Source organism: Dendrobium catenatum, unplaced genomic scaffold, assembly GCF_001605985.2.
Source record: "Dendrobium catenatum unplaced genomic scaffold, ASM160598v2 fragScaff_scaffold_621, whole genome shotgun sequence".
NCBI lineage: Eukaryota > Viridiplantae > Streptophyta > Magnoliopsida > Asparagales > Orchidaceae > Dendrobium > Dendrobium catenatum.
Genome location: NW_021319083.1, coordinates 32,543,181 through 32,559,778, shown reverse-complemented (window position 1 = coordinate 32,559,778; position 16,598 = coordinate 32,543,181). Strand labels below are relative to the sequence as shown.

The window sequence follows — 16,598 nt, the reverse complement described above, 5'->3', positions numbered from 1 at the left end:
ATTTCCAAAATGTTATCTGATTGTTGATGATAAAAATAAATTCATCACTATTGCGCTCTTTATCACTTTTGAGATACTTTTATAGTCTATTTCTTTCTAGTGAGGTTATTTCTAAGCTTGATTGAAGTAACAAACCAATTGATGGTTTCTTGTAGGTAATCGGGAGATCTGTTAGTGAGTTTCCACTTTTAATCGTTAAAAGAGAGTATCTAAATGAATTTATGGAGATTTCTTTCTTCTACTATAAGAAAAAGAGGTAGCAGAAAGAAGAATTATTTTATTTTAAGATCAAAAATAAAGTGGACAAATCAACTATGTTAATTAATGTTGCAAATTATTCTACTCATTAAATCAATATAATTCTTTTTTCTGATGATGCCCTATTAATGACTTGTTATTTTATACTTATTTTTACGATCTAACCATTCAACATCAATGCTTGAGAACCCAAAACTTGAAATTATCCACTGTATCTTCTGTTAACCATAAAAAACATATCACATGCGCACACTGAATCTTCATAAATCATTTAAGAGGCATCCCATCAGAAGATGAGATTGTATTTAGCACAAGGCCGCAACAGCTGATGAAGAACACATGGCTGGTAGATGACTCAGCTGACTAGAAAAAGAAAAAGAATGAGATCAAGAAATTCAATAATGGCATCTATAATGTAGCAACCAAGAGATGAGGAGCCACACAATAGTAGAAAGCTACAGAGATTGACAGTAGATAGAACAAAAAAAAACTAATAATGATTGATAAAGAATAAGAGCTCATCTATCATGTTTCTGCATGCTGTTAAGGGCTTACGCCATATTAAAAACAACAATAATGGAGTGCATTCTTCATAGTTAAAGGAATAATTGAAATGCCAACTATGCTTTGAAAGGAACAATTTCAGGTATTTAATTTGGGATAAAATATTCGATTATTTTATTTCTGTTGAGAGAGAAAAGTGATTGATTTCCTCCACAAGTTTCATAGTTTTTTTTTTACTTAAATATTATTATTTTTGGTTAAAGTGGAGGGCTTTTTAAGTCAGGGTTGTATAACAAAATGTTTTCAAGGAACAAGAAAAGTGAATTATTTTCCACAAAGGCTAAGCAAGCACAGAAAATTTTTCCTATCTGGAACAATTTCAGCTAATTGAGACTAAGGTAGAAATTTAGCATACTATGAGGGAGTACATTTTTTTTTAAGTCTGAATGTTTAATTAAGATGGAATGGCATGAATGCAAATAATATCAGTTGTATGATGTAATTTTCATGTGAATGAATTGGATCATAAAATTAATGAGAGTGTCCTTAATTAAAACATCTCACTTCAAGAAGAGTAACTTCTAATTTATGGGGTTCTTTTCAATAGTTCAAATTGCATGTATATTTTTTGTATGTTAATTGATACGTCATCAAAAATCTTCTTTGTCCAGCTCGAATCTCGAGGCATATCTAAGTTAGAAACTTACAAAATTAAATTTGGGACCATCCAAATCTGATTTCAACAAACTTATAGTCAAACATAACATCTTGAAGAGGTGTACCCAATGAAACCAAAATCGGTATAATATGAGCCCAAATGGGTCCAAATCAAATGACCAACAATGTTATTCAGCAAGATCACAACTACATGTTGCTTATGCAATTGAGGCTCGCACTTAAGGCTAAGATTCCTCCACCTAATAATATAATTAGGTAAAGACTCGTGGGGATGCTTCCTGGTCACTACCAACTCGCCAACTGTGACTCTATAATCATTACTAATGAAGCTCTGAATGAACAACTGCTCAAGTTCTGCAAACGTGTGTACTGAATCATCAGGGAGATTAGCATACCACTCAAATGCCACCCCCACTTGATTACTGACAAAATTTCTCAATATCAGTGCATTATTCCCTCCAATATTGCCACATATGGCCCAATATTGAGCCACATGATGCCTTGGGTTCCCCAACCCATCAAACACTAACAAATGTGGTGGTACAAAACCAACGGGGTATGGCTCCCACTCATACACCATCAAGTAAGGAAGACCCCTATTGACTGCTTCCCCCAACATCCTGGAAAAAATAACCTTTTAAACCTTCTTATGTAATCATATCCAGAATCTGCCAAAGTGACAATTGTATTGACTGACTTTGGACTGAAACACTGAACTGTACTATTTAAGGTGCTACTAGAACCACCCTTTGAACTCTGTATACTCTCACAAGCTCTGGCTCTGCTACCTATGGAATGGCTTGCTTGTCTTTAGATGTAGTAGGAGTATCTACATCCATAAGTTGGGGTGTCGCCCTCAACGCTGTCAATTGGGTAGTCATCGCTTCCATGGTCCTAGCCATCTCAATCTTGTACCAAATCTAGATCCAAATACTTTAATTTTGATGATAACAAATATTATTATTTCTTTACAACTATTTTTATTGAATATTTATTTTATTTATCATGCTTACTAACCTTTCAGGTCAACAAAGATCACTTGCAAAGCATATAGCTCAAGATCGGGTAGATTAGGGTTGAGTCAACTTGTAATTTCATTTCAATGTATATTTTACCTTTCTTGAGTCATCTTGAATATGGTGGACCCTGAGCTAAGTAACCATGCATACACATACTCAGGGGGAGAAATTTTGTGAGTTAGAGTTTTTTATTTTTTATTTTTGACCACATCGTATAGGACGATCTTAGATCATAATGGACGATCAGTTAAAAAATAGAAACTGTGACTAGGGAATCCGACTAATTAAAAGTGATACTAAGTAGGAAAACCTAGGTACAAGTCAATGTCAATCTCTATTCTTGAACTGGAACTTCAAATAGCATTTGATTGGATCCCTGCATTAGGCAGATTTGTACCCTGCTAAGATTTGAAGAAGAAAGCAAATTGAATGAAGAAAGGGGAAAGAGAAAGATACTAAACGAAGATGAACTGAGTGGTGATGTGAAATGAGTAAGAATTGTTAGCCCACCCTGAATGCCCTATTTCTTATTAGAAATGAATATACTATCTACTATGTATAATGAATAAAGAGAAGTGTCTAATATTTCTCAGTCTTTTGGCTTGCTTTCCCACTAGCTGGTATAACACGTCATGGCAATTTTCTTTTAGACCACTCCAACCAGACTACTCCAAGTTCTTTCAAACTAGACTAAAGAACTCCTGCTTCTATGTCCTTAGCTACACCGGCTGGGTATCTGCATCATAGCATCAAGAAAACAAAGCCTTCTTCTCTTCTTGAAACAAAACACGAGCGCCTTGCCTACTTGCTTTAAGAACCGCTACTTCGTGTGACATGTTATTCTCCTAAAATGAAAAGAAAAGGCCTATAAAAAGCAGGGTAGGGAACAATTCGACTAGAAGCCGGGTTTGAACTCTTTTCTGTCTTTGCTACGCAACCTTTCTTTATAGAAGTAAAAGAAGAAAGTAGACGATAATCACTATACCAATTGACAAGGACTGAGGAAATGAGTCTGATCTCGACCTAATATTAGTAGGAGTGTGTAGTTACTTCGAATATTGAGTAAGAGCACCGGATTGGAGTATTCAAGTCCGAACTCTTTAGTATGAATGGATTGAATGCAGATAGAGAGTCTTACTATAAGGTATAAGCATCAGTTACGGTATTCCGAATCTGGATATCAGCTTTATGCCTTACTATGGATTAAGCATAGAGCTTATTGCACCAAGCTTTGAACAAGGAAGAATCAATGGTCTATCCGTGAATTCCTAAAGTACTCCAATTCGAAGAGAGCTAAGGCAGGGGATGGGGATTTGATTTTGATTTTAGTACTCTATTCTGCTGTTCCCCTTGCCATACTTCCTTTTCTCTGTTCTTTATGAAATAGTAAGAAATTCTACCTTTCAAAAGTCAAAAGAAAGTAGAAGAAGCTGTTGTGACTCTTTGCTTGCTTGCTCCTGTAAGTCGCACTTGCTTCTTACCACTATTCTACTCAGAAAATAGACAACTGACCTAGCTCTAGGAATGTGAGACAAAAATCCACGTCGTGCTTGGTTGGTTCGGTAGAGAACACAAACCTTTGGTAGGTCACCACCCTCTTCCCGGCGACAAAATTAAACAAATTATATTAGATAATCCATTTCATCCAAGACGATCAACTTATATTTTGAAAAATAGCTGCCAATCACAATTTAGTTAATATTTTAAGTTTCAAATTTTGTTCTAATCGTATAGGAAGATATTCATCATCCTAGATAATTTATGACAATCATACCTAAATTGATCTTGTGATTAGGAGAATAATTATGGTTAAATTATTTAATCATATTGTACAGGATAATCCAACTGGATTATACTTGATGATATAGTATATTTCGTAGGACGATCCTGTATCGTCCAAGACGAAAAACCATAACTTTACTCTAATCATCTAGGAGGATTGTCCTGGACATCCCAAGACATTTTTAGGATGATATGGAGATCGCCACCCATCGTTCAATGTCATACTAGACGATCAATATTGTATGTTGAACTAATCATCCCGGATGATTGAAAGACTATATTGGACGATACGTACAAATACTTGTATTGATCGTACAGAGAAAAAGTGATTGTCATAGCTGATAGAGCTATTTTGTACTAATTTTATGGGGCGATCTGTCGATCATCATGGACAATCAGTTACGTAGAATTGAAAATTAGAGCTTCTTTTGAAGGCTATCTATTTAAGCAAATATAATAACCTTTGGGTTTATCTTTTACTGTGGAGTTGATCCAACACGAAGCTTAGAGAAGGAAGAGGGAGAGCTTGAGAAAGAGAGATCCTTGTGAGGGGGAGTTTGTGAAGGAATCATAAAGGTTGCTCGAAGTAAGGTGTTCATCATCTTCTTTGAGTTACTCCACTAGCTCCTCTCCTTGGTGGCTCCAGGGAGATCATCTTTAGCTTTAGATCTAGGTTCTCTACCTACTCCAAAATGGAGTAAAAAGATTCTCGAGTTCTCTGCCTACTCAAAGAGGGAGTTAAAGGATTCAAGGTTCTCTGCCTCCCCATGTCAATGGAAAAATTTTGTAAGGGCTTCTCCGCCTTGCTATTCGGGCAAAAGGAGAGTCACTTTAGTTTAGTGTAATACTTGGAGAAGGAGTCTCAAAGGAGTGAATGTATCATATTTGACCGAACAACTATAAAATTTGGTGTGTTCTTCCTTAATACTTTTTACCGCATTTTATTTCTAAACATTTGTGTGATTTGTTCTGTGATTGAAATATCTGATTGTATTATTATTATGAAATTATTTTTCTTCTATATTAAGAGTTATTATTTTGTATTAAAATATTTAAAAAGATTAAAAAGATTTTCTTTTTGTTTTAGAATTTTTTAAAATTATTAATTTGCCCCCTCTTTGTTAGCCTTGGGCTAATTCTTTAGGGTTTAACACCCTTCATGAACTTTCAAATTGCATCAGAGCAGGATTAATAAAATTAAGTTTTAGAAAACTTTTGAATTTTGATTCATGACTAACTTTGGAAATTAAAACGCTGTGGAAGGTTATTCGATTACTAGATCATATCTTTTTGATAATATATCTTTTGATTTTTGAAAAACTCGTATGTCCACCTTTTTATAATTAATTGATTATTATATATGATCTTGTTAAGGAAGGTTATTCTGAACCTTTTAGATATTAAATGATGTTAAAACAAAAATTCCTTTTACTGATTGGACTTTTGATAATAGATATCTTACACAACTGAATGCTAAGTGCTTGAACTATTTTTTCTGTGCCTTAAAATCTGAAGACAATATGCTTGTTTCCACTTGTGCCACTGGAAAAGAAATATGCGACAAATTATGCATAACATATGAAGGTACAAATGAAGTTAAATAATCTAAACTAAACATTATTTTGCATGACTATAAACTTTTTCTCATGAAACCTATTGAATCTATTTCTTAGATGTATACTAGGTTTACATAGAATTTTATATCCCTATATGCCTTAGGAAGAGAACTAACAAACTATAAAAAGTTAACAAGATTAAGATAAGTTTATCTTCTTCCTTTGATGTGAAAATTACTGTCATTATTGAATCTAAGGACTTGAATATTTATTCAATCGATAATTTAATTGGATCACTAATTACTTACGAGCAAGGAGTGAACCAAAGGTAGCTTGATGCAGGTGAGAAGAAAAAAAGAGAAATTTGTAGCCTTAAAGGCTAATGATTCTGACACTATTTCTTTTGGTTTTAAAAATGATTACGTTGCTTTAATTATTAGGAAATTATTTAAGAGCTTCATAAGGAAAAAGTAAAAGCATCATCAGAAATGGAACAAAGGTAAGAACCATAAGAATTTTAAAGTTTCTTCTGATGTTATTTTTTTAATGCAAGAAGCTAGGGCATCTTAAGTCTGATTACCTAACTCTGAAAGCTCACCCAAGCAAAGAGAAATGTGAGCAAAAAACTAAGTATAAAAGGACAAAAAAGGATCCAAAAGGCTTTCAAGGCGGACTCAGCTTTAGACTCCTCTAAAATTGAAGTAGAAGAGGAGGTAACAAACCTGTGTTTAATGGCCGATGATCATCTTGATCGCTCTGATCAAGAAGAGGTATGTGAGCTTACTTATGATCAATTATTTAAAGTTTCTAAAAAATATTATTATGTATATAGGAAGCTCAACAAACTACATGCTTACCTTAAAACTAATTTTTTAACTTTGCAAAAAGAGCATGAGTGCCTAAGAAAAGATTATTCCACTTTAGATTATAATCATATGACTTTGCTTGATGGGTTTGATGAATTGAATAAAAAGCATCTTGATTTAACACATGAACATGATTCCTTAAAAAGTTTACATGTTGAACTAGAAAATGCATATAAGGACTTAGATACTCTTACATCTGATTTAGATAGTATGGAGCATGCTTTGAAAATAGAAAAGTTAATTTTTGAAATGCAAATAAGTTTTTAGAAGCTAAATTAATTAGTTTCAAATAAAATGAAAAACCACCCATAATACTTGAGTTTCACAATCCATCAATTCATTATGCATCATTCAAAACTAGGAAGAGGCATTATAACCTGAGCAAATTAATAAATCTTTTACCTGGTGTTACTTGTTTTTCTTGGGGAATGATATGACATATCTCGAACACATGCACTGTTCACCATAGAACATATTTTGTGTGGAGACCTAAAGTTCAAAACTCATAGCATAGCATGCATGTATTTCACTCTTCTTTCCATAAGATGGGGCCCAAACTTGTTTAGGTTCCAAAATCTAACATCTGACAATTTTGTAGGATTGCTCTCACAGATGGCCTCGTGAGAATATATGGTACTTGGACAACAGATGTTCAAGGTATATGACTGGAGATGCAAATTAATTCATTTCTCTTGAGGGCAGGGAAGGAGGCAAGATAAAACTTAGAGATAATACTATTAGAAGAGTGGTGGGGTCAGGTATAATTAGAAATTCTAAACATTTCATCATTGAAATTATTTCACTAGTTGATGGCTTGAATCATAACTTACTCAGCATCAATCAGCTCTGTGATAAAGGCTTCAGCATAAAATTTCTATCTATCAGCTACATAATAAGCTTGAATAATAATATTACTTTGCAAGGAAAAAGGATCAACAATGTTTACATGCAAGAATTAAATTACCTTAAATTTGACATTTTTCTTTGCTTAAAAATTATTGCTGATGAATCTTGGTTGTGACATAGAAGGTTGTGTCATGCTAGTATGAAAAGCCTTAGAAATATCACTCAAAAAGACTTAGTGAGAAGGATATCTAAACTAGAGTTCACTAAGGATCACATGAGTGATGCCTCTCAGTTAGAAAAGCAAGTCAAATCCTCATTCCCCTCAATTAAATACATTTCCACTAGCAAATCCTTATAATTCCTACACATGGATCTCTTTGGACATGCAGCACTGTAATCTTAGGAGAGAAAGTCTTTGAGTATGTGATTATTGATAATTATTTGAGATTTACTTTTGTCAGATTCCTATCTCTTAAAAGTGAATCATTCAAGAAGTTTAAATATTTTTCCACTTGGATTCAGAGGAAGCTAGGTTGTAAAATTTTAACCATTCATAGCAATCACTATAGAAAATTTGAGAATGAAAAATTTGAATCTTTTCATAAGGTGCAATGGATAGAACATAAATTTTTAGCATATAGGACTCCTCAGTAGAATGGAGTAGCTGAAAGAAAGAATATGACCGTAGTAGAAGCTGCTAGAGCCATATTAGCTGAATACTCACTTCTAAAATACTTTTAGGTAGAAGCATTGAATACAACCTATTATGTACTAAATAGGGTGAATGTTAGATCCAAATTTAAGAATATACCCTATAAAATTCTAAAGGGTAGGAAACTTAACCTCGCTTACCTCCATGTGTTTGGATGTAAAGTGTTCTTTCTAAATAATGGGAAGTCTCAACTAGAAAGGTTTGACCCAAAATGATGGAGTGTTTCTAGGTTACTCAAGTGTTAGAAAATCATTTAAAGTCTTCAATAAAAGAACACTAGTAGTTGAGGAGACCACTCATATTGTGTTTGATGAATCTGATGAATTCTAAATCTTATCCATGCAAGAAGAACTGAATCAATTTATAAGGAATAACATTTGGGAGCTAGTTGGAAGACTTAAAGACTAGAGTGTGATTGGAACATAATGGGTTTTCAAAAATAAAAAGAAGAATAAGGCAAAATTAATGGCTAAAGGGTATAATCAAATAGAAGGGATTGATTTTGAACACACTTTTGCCCCTATAGCTAGATTGGAAGCTATTAGAGTGATACTAGCCTTTGCTTGTTTTAAGGGATTTAAACTATATGAAATGGATATAAAGAGCGTCTTTCTAAGTTGGTTGATAAAGGAAGATGTGTATGTCGAACAACCCCCCAAGCTTTGAAAATTCACAGTTTTCCAATAATATATTCAAATTAAAAATGGCATTGTATGGACTAAAATAAGTACATAGGGCTTGGTAGGAAAGGCTAAGCACATACCTACTTAAAAGATCTTTTGTTAAGGGGAGCGTAAACACCACCCTGTTTCTAAAAAAAGTATGAGATGAATTTCTAATTATTCAAATTTATGTTGATGATATTCTGTTTGGATCTTGTAATAAAAATATATGTGATGAATTCTAAAAAATAATGAGTAAGGAATTTGAAATGAGTATGATTGGAGAATTGACTTACTTTTTGGGGTTTAGCATAAGGGAGAAGGATGGTGGGACTTTTTTAATTAATCAAAATAGATTAAGGACATCCTTAAAAAATATAAAAAAGATAAAGTGAATCCAATCAACACTTCAATGAGTTCCACTATTCAGTTAGACAAGGATTCAAATAGAAAATCTATTGATCATAAGAAATATAGAAGGATAATTGGATCACTTCCTTACTTGACTGCTAGCAGAACTGATATTATGTTTAGTGTTTGTCTATAAATTATATTTTAGGCTAATCCAAAAAAGTCCCACTTGACTATTATTAAGAGAATTATTAGGTATCTTTTAGGAACCCTTGACTTAGGAATCAGGTATCCTAGGCATAGCATCTCCTTTGAAATCATAGGATATTTTGATTCAGATTTTACGGGATGTCGAGTTGATAAAAAAAACACTTCTGAAACTTGTTAATTAAGAGGATAATACTTAATCTCATGGTCCAGTAGAAAATAGAACTCAATTGCCCTATCTACTATTAAAGCTGAGTATATTTTCTTAGGAAATTTTGTGGCCCAAGTCCTCCAATTAAAATAATAAATTTTGGATTTAGGTTTACCTATAGGCATAATTTCAATCTTCTATGATAACACTAGTATCATTTGCATTTTAAATAATCCAATCTAACACTTTAGGACCAAATACATTGACATAAGACATCACTTTGTTAGGGACCATATTACTAAAGGAGATAGAGATACACCATGTAGCCACTCAAAATCAACTTGCTGATATCTTTAAAAAATCACTGGCCTTTTAAACTTTCGGCATCCTATGTACTTCTATTTTTCTATTTTTCATTTTTCTAGTATTTTTCCCTTCAATTTCTTTTAAGAATCAGATTAAATTTCACTGATGGTATTAATTTATTAAATGAGATTTTTCCTTAATTTTTTTTAAAAAAAAAATTTGTAAACAGTGATTGACCTTCCTAAATTAGTTAAAGGAAGAAACATTGTTAATTATTTCTCTTCCTCTAACTCATTTAGCATTATATTTTTTTTTTGAAGAAAAAATATATTTTAAATTAGAAGTTGGAATTTAAAATTGAGATATATTTTATCTTCTTACAGTAATCTATTTCATATGAATAATGTTCAAAGTCATTAAATCACTTTCAAGTTTTTTTGATCAGGTTGTTGTATTTATCATATGAATATGATTTAGATTTGTGGTTTATTCTTTATTATATTAGAAAATAATTTCTTCTTGTCTTATATTACAAACATATTTTTATAATTGAGAGTTTTTGACATTTTCGAAAGGGAGCTAACTCCCAAAAATAACAAGAGACACAAAATGAGTCAAAAAGAAAACTAAAAAATGCGTAATGATTGCCAAATAATTGAAATATATACAAAGTGTATCAAAAAATTAAAAGGAGCGCAAAGTGCACAAAACAAGTGATAAGAGATACAAAATAAGTCCACAAAGAAATAAGCTTCCTTCTCTTTTAAACATTTAAATCTTAGAAGAATTTAAATGCCACTTGAAATTTTCAAACACTTGATTTTTGAAACTCATGATTTTAATTAATTACTTTACTATATTATTCTATTAAATATTTTTCTTAAATAATTTTTAAACATATCACTTTCTTATCTAAAATTTTTCTGAGTTAGATTTTTATTTTTAAAGCTTTTTATCCTATAAGGAGTCTTAGATGGGGTTAATAAGATCATTTGTTTTACCATTTTAAGATTTTGGCATTGTTAATTCATTTCTTAATAATTTTTAAACCAATCAAAAGAAAAAATTATCATTTTCTAGTGTTGATCGATTCAAAAACATATTCGTTTGAATTTGATTTATGTCTAGTTTTTATCTATATTTTATTTTTATTTTTTATTTTTTTACTTTGGTCTTGAAGAACTCATGATCATCGCTTTCCATATCTTAAAATTTTTCTATTTTGTTCACATCGTCCAGGAGGATCCACATCGTCCTATACAATCTGAACAAAAAATACATCTCTCTGATCACAACACATCTAACGGCTGATATGAACTTATTATTAGTCATCATCCCATATGATTCCTCAATTATACTGAAAGATCCACGTGGAAAAAGTAGTTGGACGATTTGAATGTTGTTAGGCCGATCTATTATTTAACATCATCTCAGACGATCCACGTGTTTGTTCTAGATGATAACTTTATTCAACGATCATACAAGATGACTCCTTAGGATGATCGTCTTGTATCTAATCGTCTAGTACAATATCTGATCATCCTAGATGATATGAACAACTTTTCTGACTAATCATCTAGACAACATTATTTTTCCTGATCGTCATGGACAATCTCATGATCGTCCTGGATGATATAATTGATCCTATATAAACTAGCCCAAATTAAAGGTTTTTTCTTTATACCAAACTTTTTAATTCCCTTCTCCCTCATTCAAGCATTCATTCTCTGATTATGGTGGCCTATAAATGAACTCTTTCCCTCACTGGGAGCTCTTCTAGAAGTACTATCAATCCTTATTTTATTGAAGTAGCTGATTAAACTGCTTATACTCGCTACAAGTTTGCAGGGATTAATCCCTTGAAGGTTATTAATCAGGATGTGTTGAATTTTTAGGTACTAGACCTATTTTCCCACACTACTCTTGGATTCATGCTTATACTTGCATTCCCCTTCAATTCTAAAAGGTTGATCAAAATTTTTTCCAACCTTCATCTAAATTTTGATTGTACTTCACTGCAATCTTATTTTAATTAATGCCTTGTCGAAATAACATATCAATACTTCTATGAATTTCTCCACTTTTCTATTCCTAGTGACAAACTTCATCATTTAGCCTCAGATCCTAAATTTAATTAGGGCCCTAATAATGCCCTTCTTTGAGAAAGAAATGCCCATCTTCATGACTCTGTAATTAGTTCCCTAGTGAAAAAGGCCCAAACTGTCCAGCACATCCTTCGCACCTCCATTATTCCTAAAGCTGAGGATCGGATCCATATTACCCCCATCCTGTCACTCACCACCTACTTCATAATGGCTCATCGAGAATTTAATGCAGCTGGTCTTATCATTTGATACATTAAAAATCTAACCAGCATTAATGATCCTGTCCATAAAAAAAAAGTAATATTTTGGCCTTATGAAATATCATTACCTATGTCCTTAAATCCAAATACAATCTTCAGTATCAAAACCCACTTGATCACCTCTATGTTTTTTATTTAAATATCTCATTGCATGTTCTTCACATTACTCATCATCACCTTGTGCATCATGAGGCTACTGTAGAAGAGGAAAGGACATATTCTTGCTCTTGACCCTATTTAGCAGCACTCCCATATCAATGAACTGTTTTAGATATTGACCAGTGGGAAGTAAGATCTGAGTCATAATCACTAAAAAGTAGCTACAGTATGATTAGGATGTTGTTGTGGATCTATGGCTTATGATTTTGATGATAGCAAACATTCTTTTTCTCTATGACTGCTTTCTACTAACATTAAAGCAGCTGTCTTTATGCAAAACACATTGTCCTGGACGATTTTGTATCGGCCAGGACGATCGGCTCAATACAGCAAGAATCTGCCGCCAGATCTACTTAGGAAAATCTTATTTTTGGACATCGTTCCGGTGGATCATCCTGGACTATATAATATCGTCCCGGCCGATCCAGAGCAATTTTTCCAAAATTTCTCAAGCAGTTTTGGAAAGCATTTAATGGGGATTTCGTCCAGGCCGATCGCAAGATCGTCCGGGACGATTAGACATCGTCCAGCTTCATTTCAGGGCGATATTCAGGACGATTTTCCTCATATTTGTGCTAATCGGCCAGGATGATTTGGCTATCGTCCTGGATGATAATGTCGGCAACTTGCATTAATGAGCTCGTTTTGAGAGCTTCTATTTAAGCTATGGCAAGGCACTTTGTAAGTGTCTTTGGCAGCCATTGTAGCTTCGTTCTTGTGGGGGAAACTAGAAGAGAGAACTTGAAAGGGAGAGAGGAAAGGGTGGAGTTTGAGAGAGGGAGAAGATCCTGTGAGGGGGGACTCAAGGGAGTGTGGTGGGGGATCCACACGGTTACTCTGGCAAACTTGCACCTTAGTGCCATCGGATTCAAGGCTTGTCTCGAGGTAAGTTCACCAAAGAAGAAGATCTCTTTGGTGTCAAAGGACCCGGCGACTCCGCCGCACCGGGGAAGGTGGAAGTGATTTTGTAAGGGCTTCTCCGCCTAGCCGTGGGGGCTAAAGGAGAGACACTAGTTTAGTGCAATACTTGGGGGGTGCCTCCAAGGAGTGGACGTAGGTCAAGGTTTGACCGAACCACTATAAATCTGGTGTGTTCTTTTTTTTTACTACTTCCGCGTTTTAATTTCCGCATTTATTATTGTGGTGATTTGGATTGTGTTTTGGTTTTAAAATTTTCCAATTCACCTCTCTCTTTAATTAGCTTGGGACTAAGTTCAAGAGGGCCTAACATCCCTAACGAACTTTCAGATGTAACTCAGTTTGAGGCATACGCAGTCCAGCAATAGCAGGATGACCAGGATATGGCCTAATTTGGGGAGCAATTTTCTTCTATACACTGATTCTTTTAGCAGCCACAACCACCACCTCCACCTGATTAGGGTTCCTCTTTCTATTAGTTTCTTAGTGTTTGGTTCTTTGCTTGTATTGGTTCTCTTTTATGTATTATGTTTTGTGAGGTGTTTTTCTTATTCCTCTTTTTGTGATGTCAAAAAGGGGGAGTAGTTGTTGTATTGTTTGCTTATCTTTAGTGGAATCTACCTTGCTTTACTACTGTTATTTTTATAATTCATTTTTTTCTTTAATTAAAAAAAAAGATTTTTTTGCTTGATCTGAAATTTTTAAAAACAATGTTTGTCATCATAAAAAAGGAGGAAATTATTGTAAATATGGATGTAAATACTTTGATTTTGATGTTCACAAATATTATTATTTCTTTACCGATGCTATTATTAAATATCTATTTTGTTAGCCTTGCTTACTGAACTTTTAGGTCCATAAAGATCACTTGCAATACAAATCAGCTCAAGATCGAGTAAATTATGGTTGAGTCTATATGTAATTTCTTTTTAATGTATGTTTTACCTTTCTTGAGTCAAACGTTGAATATAGTGGACCCCAAGCCAAGTAACCTTCCGCACACATACTTAGAGGGAAAAATTTGGTGAGTTAGAGATTTTTTTAATTTTTGACCACATCGTACATAATGATCTTAATTACTGAATGATCAGTTAAAAAAAGAAACCCTGATTCGGGCATCATATTAATTACAATTGATTAAACTAATCATACTAGACGATCCATATCATCTATGATGATAAGCTTATATGATGAAAAATAACAACCAATCATAATTTAAGCAATCATCCTAGACTTCCCGATACATTTTCGGGATGATATGAAGATCACCACCCATCGTCCAATGTCGTATTGGATGATCAATATAGTATGTTGAAAAAATCATCTAAGATGATCAAAAGATCATACTCAATGATATGTAAATACTTGTACTTATCATTTAAAGTAAAGGTGATTATACTGGCTGATAGGGTTATTTTGTACTAATCGTAAAAGATAATTTGTCGATCATCCTAGACGATCAGTTGCGTAGAATTGAAAATTAGGGCTTGTTTTGGAGGCTCTCTATTTAAGCAATGGTAATATCCCTTGGGTTAATCTTTTGATGTGGAGGTTATTCAAGAGGGAGCTTAGAGAAGGAAGAGGGAGAGCTAGAGAGAGAGAGAGAGAGATCCTGTAGGATTTTGTGAGGGAATCACAGAGGTTACTCCAAGCAAGGTGTTTATCATCTTCTTTGAGTTGCTCCACTGGTTTCTTGGTGGCTCTAGGGAGTTTGTCTTCAGAATTACATCTAGGTTCTCTGCCTACTCTATGAGGGAGTAAAAGAATTCCCAGGTTCTCTGCCTACTCCAGGAGGGAGTAAAAGGATTCAAGATTCTCTACCTCACCATGTCGATGGAAAGATTTTGTAAGGGCTTCTCCACCTTACTGTGGGAACAAAAGAAGAGTCACTTCATTCAATACTTAGAGAGGGGGTCTTTTAGGAGTAGACATAAGTCAGATTTGATCGAACTACTATAAATTTGTTGTATTCTTTCTTATTACTTTTTACCACATTATATTTTAGCACATATTTGTGATTTGTTCTATGATTGAATATTTGATTGTATTGTTATTATGAAAATTATTTTTCTTCCGCATCAAGAGTTATTGTTTTATTTTAAAATATTTAAAAAGATCAAAAAGATTTACTTTTTATTTAAGATTTTTTAAAAACTACCAATTAACCCTGCCCTCTTAGTTAGTCTTGAGCTAGTACTTTAGGATTTAACACCCCTCACAAACTTTCAAATTTGTAACAGCAAGACTTTGGCATTTGTATCCACTGACCGAAGAGGTCCATCCTATGCTTACATGAAAGGTACATTGGCTTCCCCTTGCTCCTCCTTTTCATCACATTTCTCTCTTTACTCTTCTAACAACCGACATCTTATCATAACAACACAGACTTGGTGAATGGGGATGTACTCATCTAACTCTTCTCTGAGAAAGTCCTCATAAGAAAATGTCTGACAAAGGGTATCAATATAGTGGACACTAGGAAAGGAGATCCTATGTAGAATAGAAATAGGCACTGACTCTACTTAAGATAGAGAACTATCCAAAGGGCAACCCTGAATATTTGCTAACTCATCACAAATCATCGAAACTTTTGTTGATCCTGAGGAATGATTGTATCAACCTGTTGAACTATCCCAACAATCCATATTACCTATACAGGTTGGTCTACATGCCAACATCTCAGAATTCATTTACTATTAAAAGTTCGTTAGGGATGTTAAGCCCTAGAGAACTGGCCCAAGCTAACCAAGAGAGAGGTGAATTGGAAAACTATAAAATCAAAGATAAAACTCCAATCAAAATCACCACAAACAAAGTACAGAAGAAAAATAAATGTGAAACAGATAATAAGAAAAGAACACATTGGATTTATAGTGGTTCGGTCAAACCTTGACCTACGTCCACTCCTTAGAGGCACCCTCCAAGTATTGTACTAAAATTGTGACTCTCCTTTAGCTCCCACAACTAGGCGGAGAAGCCCTTACAAAATCACTTCCACCTTCCCTGGTGCGACGGAGTCGCCGGGTCCTTTGACACCAAGGAGATCTTCTTCTTTGGTGAACTTTCCTCGAGACAAGTCTTGAATCAGATGGTACTAAGGTGTGAGTTTGCCGGAGCAACCGTGTGGATCCCCACCACACTCCCTTGAGTTCCTCCCCCTCACAGGATCTTCTCCCTCTCAAACTCCACCCTTTCCTCTCTCCCTTTCAAGCTCTCTCTTCAAGTTTCCCCCACAAGAACGAAGCTACAATGGCTGTT

The 16,598-nt window shown here is 34.0% G+C and overlaps 1 long non-coding RNA gene across 1 annotated transcript in view; it reads right to left on the bottom strand.

The window, feature by feature from the left end:
• Nucleotides 1-295: 295 nt before the first annotated feature.
• The window catches only part of LOC110096095, a 33,710-nt gene continuing 17,407 nt past the window's right edge, over nt 296-16,598 (bottom strand). Inside the window, exon 2 of the long non-coding RNA XR_002303055.2 lies at nt 296-621. This is a non-coding gene — a long non-coding RNA (uncharacterized LOC110096095). The remainder of the gene's footprint in view (nt 622-16,598) is intronic.